Genomic DNA, 21484 nt, shown 5'->3' with positions numbered 1-21484 from the left:
TCAAAGAGGGAAGTCACCAGAAAAGAACGGTGATAAAAAGGAAAGAGAGTCTAACTCTCCAAAGAAAGCTGCTCCAAAGCAACAACAGGGTGTTTCTAGTGGTGTAGATAAGGCTGAAAAAGGAACTCCTCAAGTTCCTCGTTTTCAAAGAAATCAACCAAGATTTCAGCCTGAATCTACATCAGGTAGATATGAGAGACCTAGAAGTAGTTCACCAAGAATGAACAACCAAAATTCAAATAATTTTAAAAGCCAAGGTCAATATCAAAATCGATACCAAAATAATGGTGGTCGAACTTTTTACAACAATGGCTTTAGAATATATAACAATCAAGATTCTTGGAATCAAAACTCAAGATTTCAAAGGTCACATAGTCCAAACACTTATAGGAACCCACAGGACCAGAGACCTTATGGAAATCACACCCCATTTCCATCAACAGGTCCAAGATCCAAGACTCCAGTCAGGAGTGATGGACATTGGATGGATGTTGTCACACCCCCAAAATCCCACGAGCGGAGTACCACCGCTTGGGAGCGTGACTGACCAGGATCAAGCCATCAATCATATCAAACATAGCATTTAATATTAAAAGTAGATAAAGTAATTCATCACGACATGATTGATGTTTCAAAAACCAAACTTTGTTTAAGTAGCGGAAGCATAATAATGAAACCCAAATAAGTTGTAAGTTCAAATATCGTTCACGATCCGTATCCCACAACGACCTGCTCCTCCCTGTGCAAGCTCCATAATGTACCTAAGGTCCTGCAAGGCATGCAGCAGATAATCAACAACTAGTTGAGCGAGTTCACAGAAAGTAAGTTCATAACAGTAATGCGTAAGTTCATCTAATGGGGGCTTCCCATGCATGTAGATACTAATGGTGGGGGTTTCCCATGCCTTGTATATATATATTACTAGTGGGGGAAATCCCACGTTTATCTTTACTAATGGGGGTTTCCCATTATGGTACTTACTAGACTATTTGCAACCATGTGTTCTTCTTAAACCGAGAACAGGAATACGTACTAGGTCACGCAGGATTTACGTGAGTGCCCTTCCCCGAGGACAGTGGTACGCGTGGGATTTACGTAGGATTTACGTAAGTGTCCTTCCGACCCGGAAGACAGTAGTGGGTATTAGGTTACGTAGGATTTACGTAAGTGTCCTCCCGACCCGGGAGACAATGGTAGATACTAGTTTACATAGGTTTTACGTAAGTGTCCTGACTATCCTGAGGATGATGGTCTATAGTCTAGTGATTGCGTAAGTACGAGTAATCATTCCATATCATACGTTCCAACCCAATTCCCAACCCGGGAATGCCATGCCTTGGCTGTGTGAACTCACCTTGGTTTGCTCGGCAGATACACAAAGAAAAGAGTTCTTGAACTAACAGTGATCAATCACGTCCTAACAGGGTTATCATAGAAGTCAGGTTTTGACTTAGATAATACACACATGAATCATAGCAAACATGTATAGCACGCAAACAATCAAAGTATAACCTTCACCACTTGTGCGATTCGGATGTCTAAGCCCAAACTATACCCGGCCCAGCTAACGTGAACAGTCCAATTAACAGTCAAGTACGTAAGTCCAATTACTTGGCCCAATCGATTGGGCCCGTGATAGTGTAACTCCAAAACAGTGTGTGCGAAATAACTGGTCTCGAGTCGCAACCAGCGATCTCGAGTCACAACAGGAGGTTTCGAGTCGCAACGGGACTCGCAACTGTGGTTTCGGCTTGTCATGGTCCGGTTTCGAGTCGCAACGGGACTCGCAACCTCGGTCTCGAGTTGTGCTGTTGTGTGCCGGTGTGAGGTCTCGAGTCGCAACTGGACTCGCAACCACGGTCTCGACTCGCAACCGTGTTAAGTCTATCAATAGTAACAACTTTCCATAATCCGAGTCAATTAGTTCCGTGATTCAAGCTAACAACTTAGGCAGTTTCGGAATTCAGATCAAACATGATAATTAACAGTTTCATAACACCTTCAAATCATCATCATAACAGCATCAAGAACATATTATTAGACAAACCTAAACCGAATCATGAATCATATTATTAGACTAGCATGCAACCTAACCGGTTATACTCGGACCAAATATCTATCACTTCATATATGCAGCCGATTAAACATATCCATTCGGTTCTAAACGTGCAATCCGATTTACAACAAGAACAATAACAAGGATAGCAAACTTCAATCCGTTTATCATGCATACCCATATCATACAACATATCAACCGATTTACTAGCATGCATAACCCTAAAGTAATCATATGAAATCAAAACAAATATAACATCAACATCACCAAACATGAAATCGGTGAACATATACTAACCGGGTGAAAGTAGGGGGATCGATTCGGTTTACGAGCTTCGTGTGGTGTTTGCCGTCGGGTACCAAAGCACACGAGAGAAGGAGAGAGAGCTTCTAGGGTTTGTGTGTGTTAATGTGTTTTTGCAAAACAATGAAAATCAACCCCTATACTTGGTTTTGTGTTTGCGAGTGGGGAGTGGGCCGAGCCCAACTCGGCTGCCTAATGGTATCCGATTACAAGGAGTGGCCCGAATGGGCTTGTGTGACCGGTTAGTCTTGTACGATCGGGTTATAGTGTGTGGTTTGGGCTCGTTCACTACCCTAGTATTTAATACACACATATCACATAACATAACGTATCATGTATTCATTCAATAATATGGTTGACGTAAGCATATAACGTTACACAAGGTAAGTCTAAAGTACGAGTTGTGTCACACCCCCAAAATCCACCTGCGGAGTATCACCGCTTGGGAGCGTGACTGACCAGGATCAAGCCACCAATCATATAGAACATTGTATAAAGTAAAAGTAATTGCAATATAATCCAAACCAAATCCATATGAAAGGTGTTTCCAAAACATAAGTAAGATATCATTGTTTAGCGGAAGCGTATAATCCAAAACCCAACATAATTAAGTACGAAATGTCAATAGTGTTTAATAAGATAATCACGATCCAAGCCCACAACGACCCGCTCCTCCATGTGCAAGCTCCATAAACCTAACGACCTGCAAGGCATGTAACAGAGGATCAACAACTAGTTGAGCGAGTTCACAGAAAGTAGATGCGTAATAGTAAGTTCGTTTGTAACAGGTGGCTCTACTGGGCCGTTAGTACGTTCTATTGGTGGGGGCTTCCCACGTTGTATAACCACTAGACTAATCGTATCTATAAGTATCCTTCACAACCGAGGATAGTGATCAGTATAGGTATCCTGCACATCCGAGGATAGTGATCAGTATAAGTATCCTTCACAACCGAGGATAGTGATCAGTATACGTATCCTTCACATCCGAGGATAGTGATCAGTATAAGTATCCTTCACAACCGAGGATAGTGATCAGTATAAGTATCCTTCACATCCGAGGATAGTAATATGGTAGTCTAGTCATAGTGTGAGTAGTGTATCTATTCAACCTTATCCTTTCAATCCCATTCCCAACACCCCGGGAATCCCATGCCTTGGTAAGAGTGTGAACTCACCTTGGTTTGCTCGGTATGTTATTGCTTCTAGGGTTTATAAATCTCTAAGTCCGTTACACACGACCTAGGATATATTGCACATGATTCGTTCCATTAGGGTTTACAAGTCCTCAATATTCAAACAACGGTGCTTTGTGTGTTTATTGTGTACACGACGATATTACATATAATGTTCACACATGCAGAATCATACTGTTGCACACAATTACTCACATAGAATCATACGTCATACAGGCTCAACAGGACTAACATAATATATCATGCAGCTACTTGTTTCAATTTGGCAATTACACAGCATCATACAGTTGCACAATATCAGACAAGTGTGTGTGTGTGGGGGGTGGTTCCCTGTTTGAAAGTCGAACCATAAAAGGAACAAGTCACATAAACTCGGTCCATCACAAATCAATAAACTCGGTCCATCACAAGTCAATAAACTCGGTCCAAGTATACTCATTAAACTCGGACAACATCCAATCCATTAAACTCGGACAATAGGCAACCCCTTAAACTCGGTCCAATCATTAACTAACATACTCGGACCTTTTCAAATTACATTAAACTCGGTCCATTCATTACTAACATACTCGGACCTATTCAAATAAACTCGGATAACCTGTTGATCATCAAACTCGGACCTAAGTGAGCTCATTAAACTCGGACCACTAACAAGATCAATAAACTCGGTCCAAAGATGGTTCATTAAACTCGGACCATTTACAAACATTATATTCGGACCAGATTCAATTTATTACATTCGGACCCTATGCAATTTATTATATTCGGACCTTGTGCTTTTCTTATTTACAAACTCAGACAACTTGTAAAAATCAAAGCTCGGACATAACAATATCACTTAAACTCAGACAGTTACATACGTGAACTTCAATTTGCACAGAATCAATATGATCAGAACAGTTACATTTTGCTATCATACGAACATGAAAACCCTAAATTCATACGTTTGTACAGTGCAATGATCAATCATCAATCTATCATTCAACCTATCTTGCTTCTAAATCATCAAGCAATGATTCCACAACAACTCAAATCATTTTCATGAATCAGAAACAATCAATCATGCAGAGATTATCATATGAGAAACTAGGGTTTTGACACCCATCAATCAATCAACAATTTAACATCACACAATGATTAAACAATTACCTTGATTCGATTCTAGATGGATTGGCAAACAAACTTGATGCAAAGAACTTGTGAATCCAAGAATGATGAGAAGTGGTTGTAGAGAGGATTAGGGAATGTGGGTATACGTGCTTTGATTCTTGTGATGATTAGAGAATGATTAGTGAAAGAGATTAGGGTTAAGTATCACTAGAATTCCACTAATTCTCCTCTACATCCTCAAGTATTACATTTTACAATAGTGCACTATCTCAATTAATTTCACAGTTTCACCACCAAGTTTACACATTTGACAAGTTTATCACAATTAACACATAGTCATGCACAATCACACAATACACTTCATTATACCAAAACGTATACAATTCTATAGTAAACAATTGTGCAAATAAACAGCTAAACAATACTTGAACGTGCAATAAATGCGAAATAGAAATCTTGGAAATTCGAGTTGTCACATTATCCCCAACTTAAAAGAAATTTCGTCCCGAAATTTGGTACGCACTCACTGAGGAAGCTAGGTAAGCTGTACTGTTCACTGGTTTTCCTGGGGTGTCACATCATCCCCCCGTTGATTTGGAATTTCGTCCCGAAATTCAGTAGTAGTAGCTTCAGCCTCAGTAGTGGATGTATTGGTTTCGAATAACTGGGGGTGCTTTTCTTTCATTTGGTCTTCGCGTTCCCAGGTGTACTCTGGGCCACGTTGGGAGTTCCAACGAACTCGAACAAGAGGGATTCTCTTGTGTTTGAGGACCTTAACATCCCGGTCCGTGATTTCAATTGGTTCCTCGACGAACTGCAACCGCTCGTCGATAGTGAGTTCCTTAAAAGGAATGATGAGGGTTTCATCTGATAAGCACTTCTTTAAGTTCGACACATGAAAGACATTGTGAACTGCTTCGAGTTCAGCTGGTAAGTTCAACTTGTAGGCTACTTTGCCAATCTTTTCTAAGATTTCGAATGGTCCGACGTACCGCGGATTCAGTTTGCCCCTTTTGCCAAAACGTACCACACCCTTCCAGGGTGAGACTTTCAATAATACCCGGTCCCCGACCTGAAATTCCAAAGGCTTTCTACGCTTGTCCGTGTAGGCTTTCTGACGGTCGCGTGCTGCCGCCATGCGTTGTCGTATCTGTGCTATCTTTTCTGTGGCATCCACTACAATCTCTGGACCCGTAATTTGACTATCCCCCACCTCTGCCCAACAGAGAGGTGACCGGCATTTACGTCCGTACAATGCCTCGAATGGAGCGGCTTGAATGCTGGTATGGTAACTGTTATTGTACGAAAACTCCACCAATGGGAGGTGTTTTTCCCAGCCGTTGCCGAAATCGATAACGCATGCCCTAAGCATGTCTTCAAGTGTTTGAATCGTTCGCTCAGACTGCCCATCCGTCTGAGGATGATATGCTGTGCTCATGTCTAATCGTGAGCCGAAAGATTTATGCATTGCTTGCCATAGCTCTGACGTGAATCGTGCATCGCGATCCGAAATAATAGAGGTGGGCACTCCATGCCTCGAAACAACTTCTTTAAGATAGACGTCTGCGAGAGTGGAGAACTTGTCCGTTTCCTTAATCGGCAGGAAGTGTGCAGACTTGGTGAGTCGATCAACTATGACCCATATTGTATCATTCCCACGCTGAGATCTAGGTAAACCTGTAACAAAATCCATGGAAATTTCTTCCCATTTCCATTGCGGTATCTTAGGCTGCTGAAGTAGACCAGCTGGTTTCTGATATTCAACCTTGACTCTCGCACAGGTTAAGCATTTTCCAACGTACGTAGCGATGTGGGCCTTCATACTAGGCCACCAATAAGTAGTGCTGATGTCGTGGTACATTTTATCCGACCCTGGATGTACCGAATAGCGAGACTTGTGAGCTTCATCCATTACAAGTTCGCATAGACCGCCATAAAGTGGGACCCAAATACGCCCCGTTACATAGTAGGCGCCGTCTGCCTTCTGTTCCATTTGTTGTCGTGAGCCGCGTAAGGCTTCAGCCTTGACGTTTTCGGGCTTCAGTGCTTCTGTCTGAGCAGCTCGTATCTGTGCAGGAAGGCTAGACTGAATCGTAAGCTGTAGCGCTCGCACGCGCCGAGGTAAAGTGTCCTTTCGACTGAGGGCATCAGCCACAACATTGGCTTTGCCTGGATGGTACTTGACGGCGCATTCGTAGTCGTTAAGTAACTCGACCCATCGTCGTTGACGCATGTTCAAATCCTTCTGCTTAAGGATATGCTCGAGACTCCTGTGATCGGTGTAAATCGTGCACCTGGTACCGTACAGGTAGTGTCGCCATATCTTAAGCGCGAAAACAACAGCTCCCAGCTCTAGATCGTGCGTCGTGTAGTTTCGTTCGTGAACCTTGAGTTGTCGAGAAGCGTAGGCTATCACTTTATCCCGCTGCATCAATACGCAACCCAGACCCTATATTGATGCGTCACAATATACTACGAAGTCATCTGTGCCTTCTGGCAAAGAGAGAATAGGTGCGCTGCAAAGCCTATCCTTTAGATACTGAAAAGCAGTTTCCTGCGTGTTGCCCCAACGGTAGGTGACACCCTTCTGTGTCAGTAGTGTAAGTGGTTGCGCGATCTTCGAGAAATCCTTGATAAACCGTCTGTAGTAACCTGCCAAACCCAAGAATTGGCGTATTTCTGTCGGTGTACGCGGTGCAGGCCAATTTCTGATCGAATCTACCTTGGATGGATCGACGTGAATCCCATCCTTGTTTACCACGTGGCCTAGGAAGTGGACTTCACGAAGCCAGAAGTCGCATTTTGAAAACTTTGCGTACAGTTGCTCTTTTCGAAGAAGTTCCAAGATAAGACGTAAGTGCTGCTCGTGCTCCTCCTGACTCTTGGAGTAGATTAGAATGTCGTCGATGAAAACAATGACGAACTTGTCTAGATAGGGTTTACACACCCTGTTCATAAGATCCATGAAGACTGCAGGCGCGTTCGTAAGCCCGAATGGCATGACAAGAAACTCGTAATGTCCGTAACGAGTTCTGAAAGCGGTTTTGGAGACGTCCTCATCCCGGACTCTCAGCTGATGATACCCTGACCTTAAATCAATCTTGGAGTAATAACACGACCCTTGCAACTGGTCGAATAAGTCATCTATGCGCGGAAGAGGATAGCGGTTCTTCACCGTCACCTTGTTGAGTTCACGGTAGTCGATGCACATTCTGAACGTACCGTCTTTCTTCTTTACAAATAACACTGGAGCTCCCCAAGGCGAAGAGCTTGGACGAATAAATCCCTTTTCCAAGAGCTCTTGTAGCTGCTTCGACAGTTCTTCCTGTTCGGTTGGAGCTAAACGATACGGTGCGCGGGCTATTGGTGCTGCTCCAGGAGCTAACTCAATCTGAAACTCGACTTGGCGATGAGGCGGTAAACCAGGTAAATCTTCAGGAAACACCTGAGGGAAGTCACGTACAACTGGAATATCCTCCAGCTTCTTTTCCTTTGCTGCTGCATCAGTAACGAGAGCCAAAATGGCAGTATGCCCCTTTCGTAAACATTTCTGAGCCTTCAAGTAAGAGATGATGCTAACCACAGCACCACTCTTGTCGCCTTGAACTTCGAGAGGTTCCTGACTGGAGCGAGGAATACGAATAACTTTTTCCTTGCATAAGATCTCCGCGTGATGTTGGGATAACCAATCCATACCGATGACGACGTCGAAGCTACCCAAAACTATGGGTATGAGATCAATCGAGAAAGTCTGACCCGCTAGAACAATACCACAACCCTTGACTACATGAGCGGCTTCTACACTTTTACCATTGGCTAGTTCTACGACGTGTTTGGTGTCTAGGGGTGTTGGTGTACGTTTTAATAATTTACTCATTTTCAAGGACATATAACTTGTATCAGCACCCGAATCAAATAAGACAGTAACATAAATATCGTCGAGAAGGAACTTACCCATAACCACATTGGGATCATTCACTGCATCTCCTCGACCCAACACAAATGCACGACCACGAGCTTCATTGCCATTGTTGTTGTTGTTTCCCCCGTTGTTGTTGTTACCATTACCCTGATTGTTGTTATGGTTGTTGTTCTGATTTCTGTTCAGCTGAGGGCAATGCCTTTTGAAGTGACCCTCTGCACCGCACTGAAAACACCCTTTGTTACCCTGCTGCTGATTCTGCTGTGCTGGTGGCTGCTGCTGATTCTGGTTCGCAGGTCGAGCGCTTCTACAATCTTTGGCCTCATGACCCATCTTGAGGCATCTTTGACAACGAACCTTATTACACTGGCCACTGTGATGTTTGTTGCAGGTGTTACACTTTGGGAGGTTTCCTCGATACCCTCCCTGTCTGTGGCTGCCTGAGGAGTGCTGACTGGGACTCTGGTAACTGTCTGTCTTTCGTTGCTGGGCTTGCGACTGCGCTGAAGCTGACCCCTTGCTAGAATCCCCATCCCATTTTCGCTTACTTTCACTGGGAGTAGCAAGTGTAGTAGAAGTAGTAGTGGTAGTAGTAGCACTGATACGCTTTGGCAGTCTGTTCTGGTCCACTGCCTGATTTGTGATGCGGTGAGCGAGGCGTTGGATGGCCTGAAGGTCGTCAAGATTTGCCGATGTTACATGGCTCTGGATTTCTGGTGCCAAACCCTTGAGATACAACTCAATACGCTTGTATGGAGGGTCCACCATAGTTGGACATAACACAGCCAACTCATTTGATCTCTTGGTGTAAGCTTCGATTTCCGACCCAACCATTTTCAAGTTATACAGCTCGTCTTCCAACTTGTGAATGTCTTCTCTAGTGCAGTATTCCCTCTTAATCAGTTCCTTGAAATCATTCCAGGGTGTGGCGTTAGCAGCTGCCAACCCTAAGATCTGCACTTGTGCGTTCCACCAAGTAAGCGCAATCCCTTCAAGTGTGCCAGTGGCGAACTTCACCCTGCGAGCCTCAGGGCATTCACACATCTCGAAAACCGACTCGAGCTTTTCAAACCAGTGGAGGAGTCCAACTGCTCCCTCCGTGCCACTGAACGTGTTAGGACGACAATCCATGAAATTCTTGAAGGTGCACACAGGCTGCTGCGCGTGTTGACCTATTGTGTACGAATAGGACAAAGTTAAATACGAGAGTTAATGTAGGATCTAAAGATCCTAGTGTCTATACTGCAGGGTATACTACCTGCTTGAGCAGCTGCAACTGCCGCAGCAACTTGAGCCTGAACAAGAGCCTCTAGCTGGGCTTGAGTCATGTTGATACGTCCGGCCATTGATCTTCACATCAAAGGCATCATAAGTGAGAAAAGTTCGCGAATAGCGCGATGACAGAAGAGTGTAAGCACGTAAGTGTTCTCAAGCAATAACAAGTTGTGAGCAAGGTAATGTAAGCATACTACGAGCAAAGTTCTATGCAAATTCTAGCATGTAGGCAATAAACATAAACCTTATTACCTAGGATGTCGAGTCTTGCACGTGGAGCGAAGCGTCGTTGTGGATCGTTGAGAGCACTCGTTCTGGTTATAGTCTGGTTTTAATAAAAAACGTTTTCCCATATTAAAACCAAGTTCTCTATAACCAATGGCTCTGATACCAATCTGTCACACCCCCAAAATCCACCTGCGGAGTATCACCGCTTGGGAGCGTGACTGACCAGGATCAAGCCACCAATCATATAGAACATTGTATAAAGTAAAAGTAATTGCAATATAATCCAAACCAAATCCATATGAAAGGTGTTTCCAAAACATAAGTAAGATATCATTGTTTAGCGGAAGCGTATAATCCAAAACCCAACATAATTAAGTACGGAATGTCAATAGTGTTTAATAAGATAATCACGATCCAAGCCCACAACGACCCGCTCCTCCATGTGCAAGCTCCATAAACCTAACGACCTGCAAGGCATGTAACAGAGGATCAACAACTAGTTGAGCGAGTTCACAGAAAGTAGATGCGTAATAGTAAGTTCGTTTGTAACAGGTGGCTCTACTGGGCCGTTAGTACGTTCTATTGGTGGGGGCTTCCCACGTTGTATAACCACTAGACTAATCGTATCTATAAGTATCCTTCACAACCGAGGATAGTGATCAGTATAGGTATCCTGCACATCCGAGGATAGTGATCAGTATAAGTATCCTTCACAACCGAGGATAGTGATCAGTATAAGTATCCTTCACATCCGAGGATAGTGATCAGTATAAGTATCCTTCACAACCGAGGATAGTGATCAGTATAAGTATCCTTCACATCCGAGGATAGTAATATGGTAGTCTAGTCATAGTGTGAGTAGTGTATCTATTCAACCTTATCCTTTCAATCCCATTCCCAACACCCCGGGAATCCCATGCCTTGGTAAGAGTGTGAACTCACCTTGGTTTGCTCGGTATGTTATTGCTTCTAGGGTTTATAAATCTCTAAGTCCGTTACACACGACCTAGGATATATTGCACATGATTCGTTCCATTAGGGTTTACAAGTCCTCAATATTCAAACAACGGTGCTTTGTGTGTTTATTGTGTACACGACGATATTACATATAATGTTCACACATGCAGAATCATACTGTTGCACACAATTACTCACATAGAATCATACGTCATACAGGCTCAACAGGACTAACATAATATATCATGCAGCTACTTGTTTCAATTTGGCAATTACACAGCATCATACAGTTGCACAATATCAGACAAGTGTGTGTGTGGGGGGGGTGGTTCCCTGTTTGAAAGTCGAACCATAAAAGGAACAAGTCACATAAACTCGGTCCATCACAAATCAATAAACTCGGTCCATCACAAGTCAATAAACTCGGTCCAAGTATACTCATTAAACTCGGACAACATCCAATCCATTAAACTCGGACAATAGGCAACCCCTTAAACTCGGTCCAATCATTAACTAACATACTCGGACCTTTTCAAATTACATTAAACTCGGTCCATTCATTACTAACATACTCGGACCTATTCAAATAAACTCGGATAACCTGTTGATCATCAAACTCGGACCTAAGTGAGCTCATTAAACTCGGACCACTAACAAGATCAATAAACTCGGTCCAAAGATGGTTCATTAAACTCGGACCATTTACAAACATTATATTCGGACCAGATTCAATTTATTACATTCGGACCCTATGCAATTTATTATATTCGGACCTTGTGCTTTTCTTATTTACAAACTCAGACAACTTGTAAAAATCAAAGCTCGGACATAACAATATCACTTAAACTCAGACAGTTACATACGTGAACTTCAATTTGCACAGAATCAATATGATCAGAACAGTTACGTTTTGCTATCATACGAACATGAAAACCCTAAATTCATACGTTTGTACAGTGCAATGATCAATCATCAATCTATCATTCAACCTATCTTGCTTCTAAATCATCAAGCAATGATTCCACAACAACTCAAATCATTTTCATGAATCAGAAACAATCAATCATGCAGAGATTATCATATGAGAAACTAGGGTTTTGACACCCATCAATCAATCAACAATTTAACATCACACAATGATTAAACAATTACCTTGATTCGATTCTAGATGGATTGGCAAACAAACTTGATGCAAAGAACTTGTGAATCCAAGAATGATGAGAAGTGGTTGTAGAGAGGATTAGGGAATGTGGGTATACGTGCTTTGATTCTTGTGATGATTAGAGAATGATTAGTGAAAGAGATTAGGGTTAAGTATCACTAGAATTCCACTAATTGTCCTCTACATCCTCAAGTATTACATTTTACAATAGTGCACTATCTCAATTAATTTCACAGTTTCACCACCAAGTTTACACATTTGACAAGTTTATCACAATTAACACATAGTCATGCACAATCACACAATACACTTCATTATACCAAAACGTATACAATTCTATAGTAAACAACTGTGCAAATAAACAGCTAAACAATACTTGAACTTGCAATAAATGCGAAATAGAAATGTTGGAAATTCGAGTTGTCACAAGTTGTCACATTATCCCCAACTAAAAAGAAATTTCGTCCCGAAATTTGGTACGCACTCACTGAGGAAGCTAGGTAGATTATAACGTTCACTGGTTTTCCTGGGGTGTCACATCCTCCCCCCGTTGATCTGGAATTTCGTCCCGAAATTCCGCAGTAGGAGCTTCAGCCTCAGTAGTGGTTGTATTGGTTCCGAATAACTGGGGGTACTTTTCTGTCATCCTGTCTTCGCGTTCCCAGGTGTACTCTGGGCCACGTTTGGAGTTCCAACGTACTCGAACAAGAGGGATTCTCTTGCTTTTGAGGATCTTCACATCCCGGTCCGTGATTTCAACTGGTTCCTCGACGAACTGCAACCGCTCGTCGATAGTGAGTTCTTTGAAAGGAAAGATAAGGGTCTCATCTGATAGGCACTTCTTCAGATTCGACACGTGAAAGACATTGTGAACTGCCCCGAGTTCAGCTGGTAGGTTCAGTCGATAGGCTACTTTGCCGATTTTCTCAATGATCTCGAACGGTCCGACATACCGCGGATTTAGTTTGCCCCGTTTGCCAAAACGAACCACACCCTTAAAGGGTGAGACTTTTAGTAAAACCCGGTCCCCGACCTGAAATTCCAATGGCTTTCTACGCTTGTCCGCGTAGGCTTTCTGACGGTCGCGTGCTGCCGTCATGCGTTGTCGTATTTGTGCTATCTTTTCTGTGGCGTCCACTGCGATCTCTGGACCCGTGATCTGACTATCCCCCACCTCTGCCCAACAGAGAGGTGACCGGCATTTACGTCCGTACAATGCCTCGAATGGAGCGGCTTGAATGCTGGTGTGATAACTATTATTATACGAGAACTCCACCAAAGGGAGATGTTTTTCCCAGCCGTTGCCGAAATCAATAACACATGCTCGAAGCATGTCTTCTAGAGTTTGGATCGTTCGCTCAGAGTGCCCATCCGTCTGAGGGTGATATGCTGTGCTCATGTCTAACCGTGAGCCGAAAGATTTGTGTATTGCTTGCCATAGTTCTGACGTGAATCGTGCATCGCGATCCGAAATGACGGAGGTGGGCACCCCGTGCCTCGAAACAACTTCTTTAAGATAGACGTCTTCGAGAGTGGAGAACTTATCCGTTTCCTTTATAGCTAGGAAGTGTGCAGACTTGGTGAGTCGATCCACGATCACCCATATGGTATCATTCCCACGCTGGGATCTAGGCAGGCCTGTAACGAAATCCATGTAAATTTCTTCCCATTTCCATTGCGGTATCTTAGGCTGCTGAAGTAGACCCGCTGGTTTCTGGTATTCGACCTTGACTCTCGCACAGGTCAAGCATTTTCCAACGTATGTAGCGATGTGGGCCTTCATGCTTGGCCACCAGTATGTTGTTCTGATGTCGTGGTACATCTTATCCGACCCTGGATGTACCGAGTAGCGGGACTTGTGAGCTTCGTCCATCACAAGTTCGCGTAGACCGCCATAAAGTGGGACCCAAATACGCCCCGTTACATAGTAGGCGCCGTCTGCCTTCTGTTCCATTCGTTGTCGTGAGCCGCGTAAGGCTTCAGCCTTGACGTTTTCGGGTTTTAGTGCTTCAATCTGAGCAGTTCGTATCTGTGTAGGAAGGCTAGACTGAATCGTAAGCTGTAGCGCTCGCACGCGCCGAGGTAAAGTGTCTTTCCGACTGAGGGCATCAGCCACAACATTGGCTTTGCCTGGATGGTACTTGATAGCGCATTCGTAATCGTTCAGTAGTTCAACCCATCTTCGTTGACGCATGTTCAAATCCTTTTGCTTAAGGATATGTTCGAGACTCCTGTGATCGGTGTAAATCGTGCACCTGGTACCGTACAGGTAGTGTCGCCATATCTTAAGCGCGAAAACAACAGCTCCCAGCTCTAAGTCGTGCGTCGTATAGTTCCGTTCGTGAATCTTAAGTTGGCGCGAGGCGTAAGCAATGACCTTGTCGCGCTGCATCAACACACATCCCAAACCCTGGATGGATGCATCACAGAATACTACAAAATCGTCCGTGCCCTCTGGCAATGAGAGGATAGGTGCACTGCAAAGTCTATCCTTTAAGTGCTGAAAAGCAGTCTCCTGAGGGTCTCCCCAGTGATAGGTGACACCCTTCTGTGTCAGTAGCGTAAGCGGCTGAGCAATCTTTGAAAAGTCTTTAATAAATCGTCTGTAGTAACCCGCCAAACCCAAGAATTGGCGTATTTCCGTTGGCGTACGTGGTGCAGGCCAGTTTCTGATCGAATCTACCTTGGATGGATCGACATGGATCCCATCCTTGTTGACTACGTGGCCTAGAAAGTGGACTTCACGAAGCCAGAAGTCGCATTTCGAAAACTTAGCATACAGCTGTTCCTTCCGTAGGAGCTCTAGAATAAGGTGTAGGTGCTGCTCGTGCTCCTCCTGACTCTTGGAGTAAATCCGGATGTCGTCGATGAATACTATGACGAACTTGTCAAGATAGGGTTTGCACACCCTGTTCATAAGATCCATAAATACGGCAGGCGCGTTCGTTAACCCGAACGGCATGACAAGAAACTCGTAGTGACCGTAACGAGTTCTGAATGCAGTTTTGGAGACGTCCTCCTCCCGGACTCTCAGCTGATGATAACCAGACCTCAAGTCTATCTTCGAATAGTAGCACGACCCTTGCAACTGGTCGAATAAATCATCTATGCGTGGAAGAGGATAACGGTTCTTCACCGTTACCTTGTTGAGTTCCCTGTAGTCTATACACATCCTGAAGGTACCGTCCTTCTTTTTCACAAATAGTACTGGAGCTCCCCATGGCGAAGAGCTTGGACGAATGAAGCCCTTTTCCAAGAGCTCTTGTAGCTGCTTTGACAGTTCCTCCAATTCTGATGGAGCTAGACGATATGGTGCGCGAGCTATGGGTGCTGCTCTCGGAGCGAGCTCGATTTGAAATTCGACCTGACGATGAGGCGGTAAGCCAGGTAAGTCTTCAGGAAACACCTGAGGGTAGTCGTGTACTACTGGAATATCCTCTAGTTTCTTTTCCTTTGCTGATGCGTCGGAAACGAGTGCCAAGATTGCGGTGTGACCCTTCCGCAGACACTTCTGAGCCTTCAAGAAAGAGATGATGCCAACCACAGCACCACTCTTGTCACCTTGAACTTCGAGAGGTTCCTGACCAGAACGGGGAATGCGAATAATCTTCTCGCTGCATACGATCTCTGCCTGATGTTGGGATAACCAATCCATCCCAATAACGATATCGAAGCTTCCCAAGACTATGGGAATAAGGTCGATGGAGAAAACTTGACCCGCTAAGACAATACTACAACCCTTGACTACTTGCGTGGCTTCTAAACTCTTACCGTTAGCTAGTTCTATGACATGTTTGTTGCTTAGGGGTGTTGATGTACGTTTTAACAGTTTACTGGCTTTCACAGAAATATAACTTGTATCCGCACCCGAATCAAATAAAACAGTAACATAAATATCGTCAAGGAGAAACTTGCCCATAACCACATTGGGATCGTTCATTGCATCTCCTCGTCCTAACACGAAAGCGCGTCCCCTAGCCTCGTTGCCATTATTGTTGTTGTTGTTTCCCCCGTTGTTGTTGTTTCCATTGCCCTGGTTATTGTTGTTGCGATTCTGATTCCGGTTCAATTGAGGGCAATCGCGTTTATAATGACCTTCTGCCCCACACTGGAAACATCCCCGGTTTCCACGCTGTGGCTGCTGCTGCTGTGGGTTCTGTGGAGCTGGTTGTTGCTGTTGTTGGTTCTAATTTGCAGGCCGTGGGCTCCTACAGTCTTTGGCCTCGTGACCCATCTTGAGACATCTTTGACAACGACCCTTGTTGCACTGGCCGCTGTGATGCCTGTTGCAGTTGTGACACTTAGGGTGAAACCCTTGATACCTTCTTTGTCTATTACCACCAGAGGATTGCTGACTAGGACTCTGGTAGTGGTCAGTCTTCTGCTGCTGAGCTTGGGATTGAACGGATGCTGAACCTTTGCTAGAATCCCCATCCCACTTTCTTTTGCTGTCACTGGGTGTAGTGGGAGTAGCGGCTGAAGTGGTAGCACTGATGCGTTTGGGCAACTTGTTTTGATCTACCGCCTGATCCGTGAGGCGATGAGCAAGACGCTGGATGTCTTGGATGTTATCGAGGTTAGCCGACGTAACGTGGCTCTGAATTTCTGAGGCTAGACCCTTGAGGTACAACTCGATGCGCTTGATCGGAGGGTCTACCATGGTAGGACACAAAATAGCTAGTTCGTTTGATCGCTTCGTGTATGCTTCTATCTCTGACCCCGTCATCTTCAAATGATAAAACTCATTCTCCAACTTGTGGATATCATCCCTTGTGCAGTACTCACGCTTGATGAGTTCCTTGAAATCGTTCCATGGGGTGGCGTTAGCAGCTGCCAACCCTAAGATCTGAACATGGGCGTTCCACCAAGTTAGTGCTATTCCTTCTAGCGTGCCAGTGGCGTATTTCACCCTGCGAGCCTCAGGGCATTCGCACATCTCGAATACAGACTCGAGCTTCTCAAACCAGTGGAGGAGTCCCACCGCCCCCTCTGTGCCGCTGAAAGTACTTGGACGACAGTCCATGAAGTTCTTAAAGGTGCAAACTTGCTGCGCTGGTTGACCTATTGTATACGGATAGGGCAAAGTTTAAATACAATGGCTAGTTTAGGAGTGTAGGATCTAAAGATCCTAGCGTAAGTTATGACTACAGGATATGCTACCTGCTTGAGCAGCTGCAAGTGCCGCAGCAACTTGAGCTTGAACGAGAGCCTCTAGCTGGGCTTGAGTCATGTTAATTCGTCCAGACATGATCTTCATAGTAAAAGTAACGTAAGTGAGAGTGATTCGCGAGTAGGGCGATGACAGAAAAGCGTAAGCACGTAGGTATTCTCATGAAATAAAGTCATGTGTATCTAAACGTAATGCGAGCAAAGTTCTAAGCAGTTCTAGCAAACAGGCAATAAACATATATCTTATTACCTAGGATGTCGAGTCTTGCATGTGGAGCGAAGCGTCGTTGTGGATCGTTGAGAGCACTGTTCTGGTTATAGTCTGGTTTTAATAAAAACGTTTTCCCATATTAAAACCAAGTTCTCTATAACCAATGGCTCTGATACCAATTTGTCACACCCCCAAAATCCCACGCGCGGAGTACCACCGCTTGGGAGCGTGACTGACCAGGATAAAGCCATCAATCATATCAAACATAGCATTTAATATTAAAAGTAGATAAAGTAATTCATCACGACATGATTGATGTTTCAAAAACCAAACTTTGTTTAAGTAGCGAAAGCATAATAATGAAACCCAAATAAGTTGTAAGTTCAAATATCGTTCACGATCAGTATCCCACAACGACCTGCTCCTCCCTGTGCAAGCTCCATAATGTACCTAAGGTCCTGCAAGGCATGCAGCATATAATCAACAACTAGTTGAGCGAGTTCACAGAAAGTAAGTTCATAACAGTAATGCGTAAGTTCATCTAATGGGGGCTTCCCATGCATGTAGATACTAATGGTGGGGGTTTCCCATGCCTTGTATATATATATTACTAGTGGGGGAAATCCCACGTTTATCTTTACTAATGGGGGTTTCCCATTATGGTACTTACTAGACTATTTGCAACCATGTGTTCTTCTTAAACCGAGAACAGGAATACGTACTAGGTCACGCAGGATTTACGTGAGTGCCCTTCCCCGAGGACAGTGGTACGCGTGGGGTTTACGTAGGATTTACGTAAGTGTCCTTCCGACCCGGAAGAGAGTACTGGGTATTAGGTTACGTAGGATTTACGTAAGTGTCCTCCCGACCCGGGAGACAATGGTAGATACTAGTTTACGTAGGTTTTACGTAAGTGTCCTGACTATCCTGAGGACGATGGTCTATAGTCTAGTGATTGCGTAAGTACGAGTAATCATTCCATATCATACGTTCCAACCCAATTCCCAACCCGGGAATCCCATGCCTTGGCTGTGTGAACTCACCTTGGTTTGCTCGGCAGATACACAAAGAAAAGAGTTCTTGAACTAACAGTGATCAATCACGTCCTAACAGGGTTATCATAGAAGTCAGGTTTTGACTTAGATAATACACACATGAATCATAGCAAACATGTATAGCACGCAAACAATCAAAGTATAACCTTCACCACTTGTGCGATTCGGATGTCTAAGCCCAAACTATACGCAGCCCAGCTAACGTGAACAGTCCAATTAACAGTCAAGTACGTAAGTCCAATTACTTGGCCCAATCGATTGGGCCCGTGATAGTGTAAGTCCAAAACAGTGTGTGCGAAATAACTGGTCTCGAGTCGCAACCAGCGATCTCGAGTCGCAACAGGAGGTTTCGAGTCGCAACGGGACTCGCAACTGTGGTTTCGGCTTGTCATGGTCCGGTTTCGAGTCGCAACGGGACTCGCAACCTCGGTCTCGAGTTGTGCTGTTGTGTGCCGGTGTGAGGTCTCGAGTCGCAACTGGACTCGCAACCACGGTCTCGACTCGCAACCGTGTTAAGTCTATCAATAGTAACAACTTTCCATAATCCGAGTCAATTAGTTCCGTGATTCAAGCTAACAACTTAGGCAGTTTCGGAATTCAGATCAAACATGATAATTAACAGTTTCATAACACCTTCAAATCATCATCATAACAGCATCAAGAACATATTATTAGACAAACCTAAACCGAATCATGAATCATATTATTAGACTAGCATGCAACCTAACCGGTTATACTCGGACCAAATATCTATCACTTCACATATGCAGCCGATTAAACATATCCATTCGGTTCTAAACGTGCAATCCGATTTACAACAAGAACAATAACAAGGATAGCAAACTTCAATCCGTTTATCATGCATACACATATCATACAACATATCAACCGATTTACTAGCATGCATAACCCTAAAGTAATCATATGAAATCAAAACAAATATAACATCAACATCACCAAACATGAAATCGGTGAACATATACTAACCGGGTGAAAGTAGGGGGATCGATTCGGTTCACGAGCTTCGTGTGGTGTTTGCCGTCGGGTTCCAAAGCACACGAGAGAAGGAGAGAGAGCTTCTAGGGTTTGTGTGTGTTAATGTGTTTTTGCAAAACAATGAAAATCAACCCCTACACTTGGTTTTGTGTTTGCGAGTGGGGAGTGGGCCGAGCCCAACTCGGCTGCCTAATGGTATCCGATTACAAGGAGTGGCCCGAATGGGCTTGTGTGACCGGTTAGTCTTGTACGATCGGGTTATAGTGTGTGGTTTGGGCTCGTTCACTACCCTAGTATTTAATACACACATATCACATAACATAACGTATCATGTATTCATTCAATAATATGGTTCACGTAAGCATATAACGTTACACAAGGTAAGTCTAAAGTACGAGTTGTCACAGATGTTCCTGTAGTTGATGAATCTGGACGACCCAAGACCATCAAGGCTTGGGTCCCCCACTCTAACTAATTTTTGGTTGGTGTGTGCAGGAGCTGCTAAGGAGGATTATCAACTTATGGTATGTTGATAGTGGCTGCTCCAGGCACATGACGGGGGATGCGAGGTTGTTTTCTGAATTTGAAGAATATGATGGTGGACATGTTAATTTTGCTGGTGCTAAAGGTGGTAGGATTACTGGAAGAGGAAAAGTGACGAATGGGAAGATCACATTGGACAAAGTGAACTATGTTGAGCAGCTGAAACACAATCTGATGAGCGTGTCACAAGTCTGCGACAAGGGTCACTCGGTCCACTTTACAAATACGAAGGCATTGGTGTTGAAACCGGGTTTGGTTATTCCGGACGATTGGATAGTGATGCGTGCACCAAGGAAAAATGATACTTATGTCATGGACATGGGTGCCAAAGATCCAACTGCTGCGGGGCGTGTTTACTGTCAAAAGCATCTGAAGCTGAATCTATGTTGTGGCACAGACGCATGGCTCATATTCACTACCGCAAAATGAATTACATTATTAAAAATGAGCTAGTGAAAGGAGTTCCATTGCTGAGGTTTCAAGTGGAAGATAAATGTCTTCCATGTCAAAAGGGAAAACAACACAAGAAACCTCATAAGTCTAAAACAGTAAATTCCATTAACGCCCCTTATGAATTACTTCACATGGATTTATTCGGTCCAGTGAACGTAAGGAGCATAGGTGGAAAGTACTACTGTCTTGTTGTCACTGATGATTACTTACGTTATTCATGGGTTTTCTTTTTAGGTACAAAGGATGAAACAGCAGAGATGCTGATAGATCTTTTTACAAATTGGAAAACGTCCATGATGCAAGGATCAAGAGGATAAGGAGTGATAATGGCACGGAGTTCAAGAATCGTATTCTGGATCTCTATTGTCTTCGAAAGGGAATTGAACATCAATATTCTGCTCCTTATACTCCTCAACAAAATGGAGTCGCTGAGAGGAAAAACAGGACGTTGATTGAAGCCGCTAGGACGATGCTTTCAGATTCAAAGCTACCAGTTCTTTTCTGGGGAGAAGCTGTGAATACAGCTTGCTACGTCCTAAACAAAGTTTTAACCGTTAAACATTTTAACAAAACTTGTCATGAGTTGATGTTAAACGAAAAACCAAACTTAACAGGCTTTGAACCATTTGGATTACCCTGCACCATTATGCGAAACAAAGATAAACAAAAATTCGGTGAGGTGGCAAATGAAGGCTACTTTCTAGGCTACGTGCCTGGCACACCGAATAAAAGGGTTTTTAATCTAAAAACTGGTAAAATTGAGGTTGTTTTTAATGTGGAAATTACTTCCTACAAGCCTCAACAATCAACGAGTGGTCCTGCTATATTATATGATTATGAAAGTGTTT

This window comes from Helianthus annuus, chromosome 12, assembly GCF_002127325.2.
Source record: "Helianthus annuus cultivar XRQ/B chromosome 12, HanXRQr2.0-SUNRISE, whole genome shotgun sequence".
NCBI classification, from domain to species: Eukaryota; Viridiplantae; Streptophyta; class Magnoliopsida; order Asterales; family Asteraceae; genus Helianthus; species Helianthus annuus.
This window is presented reverse-complemented; position numbering follows the sequence as displayed.